Source organism: Lissotriton vulgaris, chromosome 5, assembly GCF_964263255.1.
Source record: "Lissotriton vulgaris chromosome 5, aLisVul1.2, whole genome shotgun sequence".
Lineage (NCBI taxonomy): Eukaryota > Metazoa > Chordata > Amphibia > Caudata > Salamandridae > Lissotriton > Lissotriton vulgaris.
Genome location: NC_141693.1, coordinates 1,114,521,681 through 1,114,535,097, shown reverse-complemented (window position 1 = coordinate 1,114,535,097; position 13,417 = coordinate 1,114,521,681).

Below are 13,417 nucleotides of genomic sequence, written 5' to 3'. Positions count from 1 at the left end.
AAGACCCAGCCGAAGAAATGGAGTAGCTATTGAATCAGCAGCTAACAGGATTATGAGATGATGGTCTCCGAAAGACAAATAAATGACACCTTGGATCCCAAAGGAGAAATAATGCGAATCCAAACGATGAATATACCAGCAGTCAGCGAATGCCGCCTACGTGTATTTTTCTCTGTGTTTTTTTAAGACAGCCAATAACAAAGACGGATGTTGGTGAAAGAAGCAGTGAGACTGGAAGAGAAAGAGGCAAGATTGAAAACACCGTGCTCAGTCAGGGGAATGCTCTTTTGGGACTGCTTCCTGTTTTGTAGACAACAATTTGCAAATCTATGCTCACCACGGCTCTGGCTGGGAAAAAACATGAGGTGGGGCTTCTGGGAACAGAAGTCATTCAGCTCTCTCTATTACCTACTATACGCACAAACCAGAAATAAACCATGTTGTCGAAACACTAAATATGTATTTCATTCTCCTTGAATTCCCCTTGTGTTCGTAAAATGTGCCAGTTTATTGGTGCGCGTACTTGAAATTAACCAGCCAAAAGAGCATCTGTTGCTTGAGAAATTTCTTGTAGAGTTCCATTCGTGGGCAATGGAGCATTTTTCAGTACAGTGCGCCTGAATAATAACCAGGAATCATAAAGAACTAGAATGAAACACTAAAAGATTCACTTGATGTCACGTTGGCAGAGCATTAGTGTTCGTTTTTGCTGCCAAATTATGTCATGACGGGAGAGAAGTCTATAAATCATTGGCACGGGCAGGTACCAGCCGCGACCCGTGCGGGTAAGAGCGGTGAGGCGGGGGCGTCAGGTGAAGGAGGATTTCGATAGACGAGGAACATGTAATTATTTATTTAATTTTCCCTCATGGTTGTGTTGAATTCCCACCCCCAACCCCGGCCCATCGCTCTTACCTGCACAGGTCGCGGATGGGGGGTACGTACCACTGTGATGTACTTCTGTCCAAGGCAAACATACTTAGTGAGAAAACACTCATGCATTGAGGGACTTTATTTTGCATTGCCTAATGTTGGGAACACTGGGAATGGGCATACTGAAACAGATTTGTCTGCCTACGGACTCATCTTGCGTGGCTGAAATAGATGGGTGGGACCACTCTGTTATTCCCGGCATCAGTGGCGAGCATGCTTACCCAGGTGCTGGTGTACAGCTCAGGACTGTGGACTAAAAGAGTGAATTCGTAGATTGAAGTTCTGGGGTGAGCAAGGATGCTAAAGATTGGATTTAGCAAACACAACAAGATGATGGCTGGAGTGCTGAAACCTTTCAACCACCCAGCCCCTGTCAAGGGATCCAGGGCTGAATGCACAGTTCTTTTTTTACTCACATGCCATCCCACTTTGAATCCAGACATGTGCAAATCTGTCCTCACCCAGCACCTCATCGGAACAGTCCAGCCCGAACTACCAAGCAAGGTCCTATAAGGACAGTAAACAAGCATTCTGGGACCGGTTTGTGATATCACCCCTCATCAGCTAGGCGACCGTGACTTCTTTGGCAATGTCAAGTAGCTGCCCCCACAGATCATCCCCCCACTCCAGGAAGGAAAATAAAATTATGATGGTTCAAACCAAGGGGTAGCCTTTTATTATACAGCTTCAGAGTGAAAATGTAGATCTTGTTCAGCAGTCAAAAATCATAGTAATGCAGATGCAACAAAGAGCACTAAGATAGAAATTTCACAAACAAATTATGCAGTTCCTTTAGTGTCAGCTCATATTGCACTGGCCTGCATAGTATGCAGAATACATTGTGCCAGAAGGCCCCAATCATGATATATCTCCCAGGCTCCCTACCTAAGGCATCTGTGAACAATCTGACAAAGTAAACCTACAGCTGGCAGACTTTAGTAACAACATCACCACATCCCCTCCATCCCAGAGGGCTACCCCTGGAAAACATACATCAGGAACCCCATACTGCACCGTCCCTACGGGGATACCTGTCCAGAAGTGAATCCCCCCAAAGTTACACTCCAGGCATTGTGGGGTAGGGCCGAAGGGTCCAGACTACCAACAGGTCACTCCCCCTCCTGCCTGCCCGGTGCACACAAAAAACATCAATGCAACAAGGGGTAAGTCCAGTTAAAGAGGCCAATTCTTGGGTATCCTCCATTTCTCTGCTGTGAACGACTCCACCTCATGGTGAGGAGGTCACTGATAATCTTGCCCTCCGCCCACCAATGCTCATCTGGCAAAACCAAAAATGAAAAGCTTACCCATACCCAGGGGAAACCACCAGTGTGCACCCCACACACAAATGCCATTCACTTGTTAAATGAAGAAAGACTCATTGGCTGACACAGCATGCCCAATCAAAGTCCTCTTGGCCTCACCAACCACCCCGGTGGTACCCGAAGATTTGTTGGACCAGCACTCTCCTGGCAAAAACCAGTGAAGTGCCCTGTCTCCCCATGCACATGGAATGTCACCAGTGTGCACACATCACACCCAAACCGTTTTTTGAACGAAGAAAACAACTTCTTAGGAAAGACAGCATGCCTCATCAGAGTACCCTTGGTCCCACCGACTGGCCAAGCAGGAGCTCTGGGTAGCCCTAGACCATACCATGGGTAGATGGCCTCCAAGCTGTCTTAGGAATCAGCCTCTTCATGATAACCAGTGCAATCAACCAGTGGTGCATATGGTGCCCCAAGTTCTTTGAAATATTGCCTTTCTCCATCTGTCTGAATGGAGTATAACAGAACCCCACTGCTTGCCAACTAGTTGCATGGGCACACTCTATACAGGTCTCCTCACAATTCTACTCAGGTCATTGTTGCCCCCACAGGACAATGGATATGCTCGGATCCCTGTGAGCTGACTGCCTATTAATTGCGGTCACCAGTAATCTACTGAGGCCCACCAGTATAAACATTTGCCTTCCCAGACATGAAATTGTGTTGAATGCCCTACAGTATGAGACTTTGACTACCCCTGGTTCCCCCCACTGGGTACTCTTGAACCTGCCAGCTGACCATGCTGCTGGGCATAAGATACCACTGATTACCTAGGGGAATCCCGGTTGTAAATTATATACTCTAAAACCTTGTTGAGCCAAGCATGGACTCAAATCACTGTGCTGTACTTACTACCATATTTTTTTTCTGGGTTCAATTGCCTGTGACACTCCAATTATGGACCAGTATACCTAAGATGATAATAAGCCTCTGCTGCCTCACTTAGACACCACACTGGTTAGAGACTCAAATACCAACTTTGGAGTCGGTTTGCTGGAGCTAAGGCATGAGACCATGATAGAAACCACGCCAAAAAATGTGCATAAAAAATGCCCTTCTACGACAGAGCTATGTAATTAACCCAAAATGAATAATTATACACTCATGTAATGTGAGCAATCCGGGACCTGGGTAGCCTGTGCTGCCATCCACTATTGCATGGCAACCCTTTATCCAACCCTTCCACAATTCTGGTCTGAGTGGATCAGGAGCCTCCATCATGAAGTTACCACCTACTCTTACCTGAGGGCGAGGTTGTAATAAAGGGGCTGACACCCGTCAGATGATTGAACTCTTAAATCAACCTTTTATTCATACTGATTGGCCTGCCTTGTGATGCAGGCTATGACAAATCCCTACTTAGATTTATGCCAGACTGGGCATGAAATTATAACTTTCAGGAATTATGTTTCTGTGGCCACAGAATAGTAATTTAAACTAAAGTTGATGAGGCAAATTCTCAGCCTGTTAAGGAGCCCACACTCGCTGTAGTTAAGTCTTTGGCCAGCTTTCTAGATTTCTTGCTGTAGTTAAGTCCTTGACCGGTGTTCTAGATGGCTCGCTGTAAAGTTTGGGAGTTTCAGTTTATGCCCTCTGTCATATAGGAAAAGTAATCTAACTAGATCTGTCGCCAACTAAGCTAAACTGCACTCCCTATAATGGAGCAGAGATCTCCCCTGCGGTTTGATTATATGATATAAATGATTCAATACCATGAATGGGTGGGCATTATAGAATTAGATATTCTATCCAGCTGAGACCCTGAAGAATGATACCTATTGATTTGCAGTGAAATGCAAAAAGTAACCAAACACTATTTAGGAAATGTGACCAAATAAAATCGATGACATTTTGTCTTAAGAATTATAGGATATGCTGCGATGTTGGCAAAGACGATGCATTTATCTGGAAATTATCCTTTGTTTGTGGCCGAAGTTTAGCAATATCAATTTTAAAATATACCTCTGGTATGACTTATTTAGTTCTGAGGTAAGTTTGGATACTTAGCCTTAATGCCAATATGTGTGTACCATGACACATTGCAGAACTCTTGGTAGCTCTTTATTGAACTGAATATTGATCACTACCACTGCTAGTACAGTGAAATAATAAGATCACTTCAAACAGTACCACTGAAATTATACGATGGGGAGGACCAAGTTACAAGTAATGTGGCATATTGAGGCACATTTTGTGATAGTATTAATTCATTACATTGTCATTTTTGTTTAAACTGGTTATCACAATATGGACATACGTTGCACCTCAGTGGTACAAGTTCACCACCCAAATATAGCAATAAGCAACAAAAAAGTGACCAGTCTACCTTTGTGAAGGCCCTTCAACTGTGCGGCAACAGGTGTTGCAGTATTTTTAGTAATTTTGTATCCATTTGTGCTATTTTTTAAATCTGCAAATTATGCACCAGATAATGGATTATGTGCCAAATGTTGCAAGTCCATAATTATGCAGAAAACAAAACATCATAGCTGCAAAATCCATAATTCTAGCGGCCCCGACAATAACCTGGGCGCGTACATTCTACTGTGAAAAGATATCAGAATATGACATGTGCAAATGTATTGCCTTGCCACACTGGAGAGAATAAATCCAGCACAGTCAATTTCTTACTTGAGATAAAACGTTATTTGCTATCCCACAGCATCTGGCAGACAACAGACAGACAAACACATTGTAGTAGGCATTGTAATTCTCTGTTATGGCTTCTCATCCAATGACGCATGAACTGCACTGACTAACAATTAAGGTAAAGAATGTAAAAAATAAATCAGGTTTGGCCTTGGACATGGAGGAAGCACTTAACAGGTGCTTTCTCTGTGGTCTCTTCTGCTGTGGTTTGAAGGACCAAATGTCATGGCTGGGTGGGCCTGGCCCACTCAGCCTACCCGCTAGAACCGGGCCTTCTCTCTACAGTTGAACCATCCACAGTTGAACTCCTCAGCCCAGTCCAACCTAAAATATGACTGATTCTACAGAGAGTATGCTTTCCTATAATGCTCTAACTTATTTTGGATTTATTGAAAGGTTGTATATAGCGCTGGCTAGACCCGGAGGTATCAGAGCACTTTACATGAGTATCAGACCATAGTTGCAGGTTACATTGTTACAAATGTTAGTTATTAGAGCATAGCTACATAGTTACATGTTAGGTCGAGACAAGCAATAAGGACAATATGCGTAAGGGAAAAAGCAGGCAAGGGGAGAGATTCATGGAAGAGAGGTAGGAGCATGGGACGTGGACAGCAAATGAAGGAGGGAAAAAGGGGGAGGGGGAGAGACACAGCATGAATTAAGAGGGGTAGGGTGACGGGGGGCACAAACTGGTAGACGAGTAATAGCTGCATCCAAAGTCCAGTAAGCTGTGATCCCTGGGGAAGTGGTATCATTCCCCCAACTCCATTACGAGTGGCTCCCTTTATGCAGTGGACTCTCTCAGAGGGGTCTCTGAGACTCCAAGGCCTACCTACTGGATCTTTCCCCAAAAAGGGGAGAGGGAGTGCTTTGGCAAGGGGCGCCATACCATACCTCAGCTGTGAGTGGCTCCCTTTCTCAGAGGGGTCACTGAGGCTCCAGAGTATAAGTAATTGGATCTTTCCCCAACAAGGGAAGAAGGAGTTCTTAGCTAATATGCAGAATATTATAGCTCAGCACGTCTGTCAATTATATTTACTACTAAAATCGTCAGCAGACAATTAGTAAGTCAAACCAAGTGCTAACGTACGAGTTACTTACTTCTCCGGTAGAAACATTGTCTACCCACAGACTCAACCCAGAACCATCCCCAGGCATCAGACCGATCCAGAAAATCTCTGCAGCAGCACCTCCGCGCACCGGGGGATGGCGCAACACTACCCGGCCCCGATGCCGTCCATGGATGCAACGTCAGCGAGGCCACACAAGTCCCTTCCGCCGCGCCGACGTCCGTTTTCTTTGGAGAAACTTTTCCGCGGCACAACGCGGAGCCACCAACAAAACTGAGAAAGTATGGGAACAGTGTGCAAAGAAGGAAAAGTCCGTAAAACAAAGAAATTGGATGGTGCATAAATCATCATAAAGGACAATGTCAGACACTGTAAACAAAAAACAAAAAAACAAGAATTAAGGCAGAGCAGCGCTCTCAGAAACAACCCCGGGAAGCGTAGACCCTCCACAGAGGCTGAGGAAGAAGGGAAGAATATCCGGATAGACAAGAGGAGGACTGCCATTACAACGCAGAACTGTGCTGGCCAACAAGGGCGGAGCACAGGAAGAACAAAAATCCACTGCCAATTAACATTACAAGGAATGGCACATTCCCCTATAGAGACCGAAGGGGAGAGAGACAGCCCAATAGATCCCAAAAGATGCGACTGCAGAGGAGACAAGAAACCCTAAACCAATGGAGGAGGCGGGAGGGAGGGAAGAGAAAAACACCCCACACTGGAAGGACCAGAGTGGAGTAAGGCAGAGAAAGGAAAATGAGGAATCTCCTGTTGAAGGCGAAAGCAACAAGCACCGCTCCACAGGAAGAGAAGCCACCCAGAGGGAGACGCCCGCAGAAGGAACAGTCTCAGTGGGTCAGACTAACTTGAGCACCCTGAATGAAGACCAGTGCCAACTGAAAGAAGGTAAGGTGGAAAACCCCACCTGGAAAGGTCCTCGCAGAACGGGGAGGATATGTGGGGGGTTAAGGAATCTGCAGCTAGACAACTTTCTACCGATACATCATTACCGAAGGTAAGGAACTCATACATTTGATAGAGACATCTAGCCGCAGATTCCTAAACTTAGAATATGTACACAACCGTATCCCAAGGGAAGGTGGGTCTGCGACAGAATGATAGAAAGTGCCCGAAAGCACAGAGCCGACAACAGGGTGACGGACTATGGGGTAGCTGTTGTGGTGCAGTCAATCAGCAGACCAAGCAGCTCGGAAGAGCAAAAGACAAGATGACCAGAAGGGCACAAGACCCCACACGTGTGAATACGGGTTTGAATAACTGCACTAAGCCGCAATTCCAGAACTGAAGAGAGAGTGCAAAGGAGGGAATGAAGAAGTACCACTCCCAGAGCCCAATGGGCGCTAAAGTGTCACCAACCAAGACCCAAGAGGACAACACGGAGTGACACAACTAGATCCTTCCCGGCGGACCTACGCAAGGGAGACCGGAGAGGCAGCAGCCAGGAAACGGATAAAAAGAGGCAGGGACTGAACAACATCCCAGAAGCGCAAGCGTGAAACATAAGACACACCCAGTGCAATACTGAGTCACAAGAAAGTGACAGGGGCGGACAACAACATGCTGAAGCACACTGAGGCGGACCACAACGAGGAACATGCACGTCGCAGACAGCTTCTGTTAGAAGGGGTACTTAGCTCAATAGACTTTCTTAGACTGACATTGCTTGTTGTTACAATCATCTGTGTATGGCCCCTTTTTGCTTGCTGAAATATTGTGTGGGACAGAGTATTCACGTGCCCTGGGATTTCTGAAGACGTTTGGATGTAAATGTTGTGGTCTGTAGAGATTTACTCAAGCGTGTGACCAGAGGAAGGAGTTAGGAGTTAGAATACAGTCTACTCAGGAGCTATTTTTCTGTTGCATGGTCTGGGAAGATGTTCATGAATCTAGTAATGTTTTGAAGTATAGAGCAGACAAAGATGTTTGGAAGCCAAATTAGGGTGTGTTAATTCAGAGAGGCTTGTTCTGCTATATAGAGTTGTAATGAGTCAGCTCAGTTGGCTATATGGTTTAAAACATGAAGTATATACCACAATCCTGCTGGGCTTAGTTTCTAACAATTTTGTAGCCTGTGTATGGCATGAACTGACAGTTTTATGTGATTTCATAGACAAATGAGTCCACAGCATTCAATTCCTTAGAAACTAGTCCCTCCCTCCTAGAAAATTCGGTGACCCAGAAACTCAAGAGCCAGGAACTTCAGGATGTCAGTGTCTCTCACCTGGAACCCAGGAGTAGTAACCCAGAAATCTGAAGCCACAGATCATTCTCACTGTTCTGCTTGCACCTTATTCCAAGCACTTCAAGGACGACTAGCTTTCTTCTGCACTCTTCATTTGCCACTCGCTCCAAAGTAGGTCAAAGCAGACTGTAGCAGGCTGCGTTCACTAAGGAAGAAGCAGAGGAGTTCATTAAGGCTACAGAGTGACATAGATGTTAAAGCAGGAGGAGAGCACCATCAAGCAGATTCCATTTGATGTGCTTCTGAAGATCCCGGCATGCTTGTTGTGCTCATGCCGCCTTCAATGGACTACATGGGGAGGTTGAGCCTCCATCCATCTGCTCATTGCTGGGTCGCCAACAAGTTTTACACTTGGGCAGCTGAGGGAGGTCCAGCATGCAGCAGGAGCTTAGACACTGAGCAGCATAGTTGAAAGTGGTGAGAACCCTCTACGTTCTTGGGATGAGATTTGCCTCCGCCAGATATTTTCTCAGTGCACACCATAACATGCAGAGAAAAAAAACAAAAAAAAACATTGAGTTAATTATAGTGGAAACCCTGAAGCATGGGCTGAGATTATGACCGGAATATTCTAGAAAGTACTCTTAGCATACCTAGGTATCATCCAAGAAAGATAAAGTATAGAAGGTGTGGCCCCAAGGATAGGTAAATCAAAAAGCTCACATTCTGAGACGCGCAAGCATGCGATTCAAACTGGCCACCCCACGGTGAGCTCTGCGCTGGAATCACCCGTTTTTGATGATTAACTACTTATTTCAAGTCAGAAGTCCACTGGAAATGCTTGCTACTGCGTTCTGAATTCTCACCTGCTGCTGTGGCTGTTTTTCACAGTCTTCTGGATGTCGGAGGTGGTGTTTTCTCCTTCTTGCTGTCTCTTCATGCTCTGTTTCAAGGTACAGCCCAGATTTCTTGTCAGAGGGCGGAGTGATTACTCAGGAAAGGGCCTGACTTTGGCCTAGTTACTCCCACAACCTGTTTTAGATGCTGCACTAGCCTTTCTTTTGAAGCATTTTTTCCACATATCTCCTTTTTATTCAGTCTACTTATTTTTCCACCTTTGTCTTTCACAATAAGAAAATGGATAATAAAATTGCACAAGCTCCTCATAATAAATGGAAGCAACACATTTCTCCTCCTCCAATAAAATCTAAAGTGGTGGAATCCAGTAAACCTTCCTTAAAAGTAATTCTTGAAGAACTTCAAGCACTTCATGCTAACACTGACAATATAGCATCTGAAATTAAAAACCTGTGCAAAGATATGGCTAGCATGTCAATGAAAGTTTCAGACAATTCAATCAAAATTCAAAACAACAAAGTCAACATTGATGCTTTTACACCACTTGTTGAAAAAATCTCTCCTATGTCTGCTCTCCTTCTGGATATGGAAAATTGTAATAGGCAATATAATTTGCGTATTTTTAATTTGCCAGAAGATGTGGAAGGTTCCAATTGCAGACTATGGAGCCGATTAGGATCGCGGACGGAAACGTGTTCCGTCCGCCAAGGAAGCGGCCAAGTTACTCCAGACCGCACCGCGGATAAACCTCCGTAGCAATTAGGATACATATGGGACGAAAGTATGACCGCAGCGGACGGACATCAGCAAACACCGTCCGCGGCGAACGGAGTACACCTGAGACCGCAGCAAACGGACGGAACCGATGAAACACCGCCCGCCGCGGACGCACATGACCGCGGGAACAGCCACATCTACCGCTATTCCTGCGAAGGGCTCCGTGTCCACGATTAGGATAACGCCGCCTGTACCCTGGTACGCACCTCAATCCACGGCCGCAGCGGAAACAATGCAACGAGAAACGGTGCTTCTCAGCGGAAGGCCAACACGAACAACATCCCTACCGTCAAATCAATGACAAAAAGTGTGACGGAAGTTAATAGCAAACACACAAAACAGGACTACCACCCACCTGAAACACCAACACCAATCACAAGCCACAATGCCACCCCCCAAGTACCTACTAATTCACACTAGTCAACACACCCACCTAGCACCTGACTGCCAACAACCATTGGAACACGACCACGACACAGACTATAAAATGACTCCCACCCACTACCACAATCCTTTGCATCACAGCATAGCTGCTAGCAAGAGGCCCAAGACGACCAACAGCACACACCAATTGAACACATACAGCCACCACCCAAACACACCCACCACACAAACACCCACCACACCATTCCTACACACCACACACCTGCCCCTCCCAACTCACTCAACCCACACCCTGAGCACCACACACCATGGCACCCAAGAAAAACCCAAAATTCACGGAGACCGAGTTGAAGGCAATGGTGGATAAAATCATCCGTGTTGAACCCCACATATTCAGGGCACTAGTCCAGCAGACCACCGTGGCTCACAAAAATCACATGTGGGACAGGATCGTAAGTAGGGTGAATGCGTTAGGGACCGTGCCAAGGACAAAGCACGAGATACAGAGGCGGTGGCATGACCTGAAAACCAGGGTCTAAGGGATCCGTGCCAAAAACCATCTACGAGCACAGCACACTGGCGGCGGCACACCCCCGGAGACCATACCCTACACTGATTGGGAGGAAAAGGTGCTGGGCATACTGCACCCAGAGAGCCTGGAAGGAATTGAGGAAGGAGAAGAGGCTGGTAAGTATAAACCAAGCAGCACGAGCATAATGACATGGTCTGCCTCACACAACTCAGAAGACACATTTCTCAGGCCCCAACCCATGCATGTGGTCGACATACTCACCAAAATGTCAACGACTCCCAACAGGCCTCCATGTCCACAGGGAGGGCAGTGGTGGTGGGTGGTGTGTGTGAGAGGTCACTACTACAACTCCCAACAGGCCCCCATGTCCACAGGGAGGGCGGTGGTGGTGGGTGGGGTGTGTGAGAGGTCACTAATACAACTCCCAACAGGCCCCCATGTCCACAGGGAGGGTGGTGGTGGTGGGGAGTGTGAGAGGTCACAACTACAACTCCCAACAGGCCCCCATGTCCACAGGGAGGGCGGTGGTGGTGGGTGGGGAGTGTCAGAGGTCACCAGTACAACTCCCAACAGGTCCCCATGTCCACAGGGAGGGGGGTGGTGGTGGGTGGTGTGTGTGAGAGGTCACTACTACAACTCCCAACAGGCCCCCATGTCCACAGGGAGGGCAGTGGTGGTGGTTGGTGTGTGAGAGGTCACTACTACAACTCCCAACAGGCCCCCATGTCCACAGGGAGGGCGTGGTGGTGGGTGGGGAGTGTCAGAGGTCACTAGTACAACTCCCAACAGGCCCCCATGTCCACAGGGAGGGCGGTGGTGGTGGGTGGTGTGTGTGAGAGGTCACTACTACAGCTCCCAACAGGCCCCCACGTCCACAGGGAAGGCGGTGGTGGTGGGTGGGGAGTGTGAGAGGTCACTAGTACAACTCCCAACAGGCCCCCATGTCACCAGGGAGGGCGGTGGTGGTGGGTGGGGTGTCTGAGAGGTTGTAGGGGTGTGTGCGACAGGACACTGAAATGTTAATAATTTGAAATAAACATGTAATGTCCATAGTACTGATCAGCACAATCTTGTCCCACAGGTGATCAAAATCTCACTGGTGAAACCAGCAACCGGCCGCAAGACTCGCCTCACACACATCCAGGACTCTCTGGGGATGATGACACAGCCAGCTCCGGTACGGAGGATGGAGTGGGCCCGAGCACACTGCCAGGGCCATCTGGCTCACAGGAAATCCCTGCCCCGACAACCGTCGCCTGTGTAACTCCTGCAACACTGGCCACAGTGAGCTGCAGAGCCACCACCACCACCTCCACCACCACCAGTACCACCACTCCTGCCTGTGCCACCCTGCCTAACCCACTGCACGACGCAGGGCCATCGCCATTCCAGCCAAGCAGGGAGAATGGGCGTGAAAGGAGAGAGCCGAGGCCACATCAGCCAAGCAGAAGTTCTACACACCGTCGAGCTGGGGAAGCACACCCACCCCATCCTGTCGCTGAGTCACTGCAAGCCCTAGCCCGAGTCCAGGCTTCCTACAAGCGTGGCCAGGAACAGGCAGATTGTGCCCACTAGGACTCGGTTGACAACACAAACATGTTGCGGTCCATTGATAGCCGGCTTGGCCAAATAGTGGACATCATGGGCCAGCAGACAACACTGTGGAGGGAATAGTTAGCCCGCAACACCCCCACAACCCCTCAACTAAGTGTCCAGACGCCACGGGCAGCAACACCACCGCCACCGCCACCTGTGCCTCTGGCGACGGATGTGGCCCCTGAGCAACCTACCGCCCAAGCTGACTCCGTCCCGGCTCCAAGACGGAGGGGCCGTCCGAGGCTGGAAGTGGGTGAGAGCAGTGGGGATGCTACACCCACACGCTCCAAGAGGGGCCGACAATGACTCTGAAACTGCCTGAGCCAGCCATTCACCCTGCAAAGTATCCTGTCCCACATACCCAATCATTGGCACAGGTCTGCTAGACTAGCCGGACATCACCCAATGTGGTGTCAGCACGGACATTTCATCTGCCATTACTTTCAACTCACACTCCCTCACCCCACAATTCTTGTAAATATTCACCAGCACCATTGCACAACCAGTAAATAAATTCCACTTACACACTCAATGATGTGTTGCCTCCATGTTTATTCACATGATTGTCTCAGAAACAGACGTTACCAGGTTCAGGGATCCAAGTCGTACATAATCATGCCGCTGTGGGAGTGACCTAGGGAAAATCAGAGACAGCAAACACACGTCAGGAAACTGAATCACACCCATCACAACACACTGCAGTGCAACATTCCACAAACCACACTAATCACTAAATCATTGGATGAGAGGACACACATCATGGAGACTTGCATGTCCAAAGACATAAACATACACACATGCAAACATCACATAGCAAAACACCCAGCTGATGCACACCACATCCACACAACACCAGCAAACATACATAAGGCATTGTCAACCAGCACAAGAGGTAGTCACTCACATTCAATGGAAGTAGCGATCAATGAGCTGGCGCCTCTGGTCCACACCTTCCTCCTCACTAAGCATGGGCGGAAAATCTGTTACGCTCGCGGATTTTGAGGATTTTCGGTAAATTCGCAATCCGCGAACGCTCGCGAATTTACCGAAAATCCGCAAATTCGCACGCAGCAGATTTTTTTTT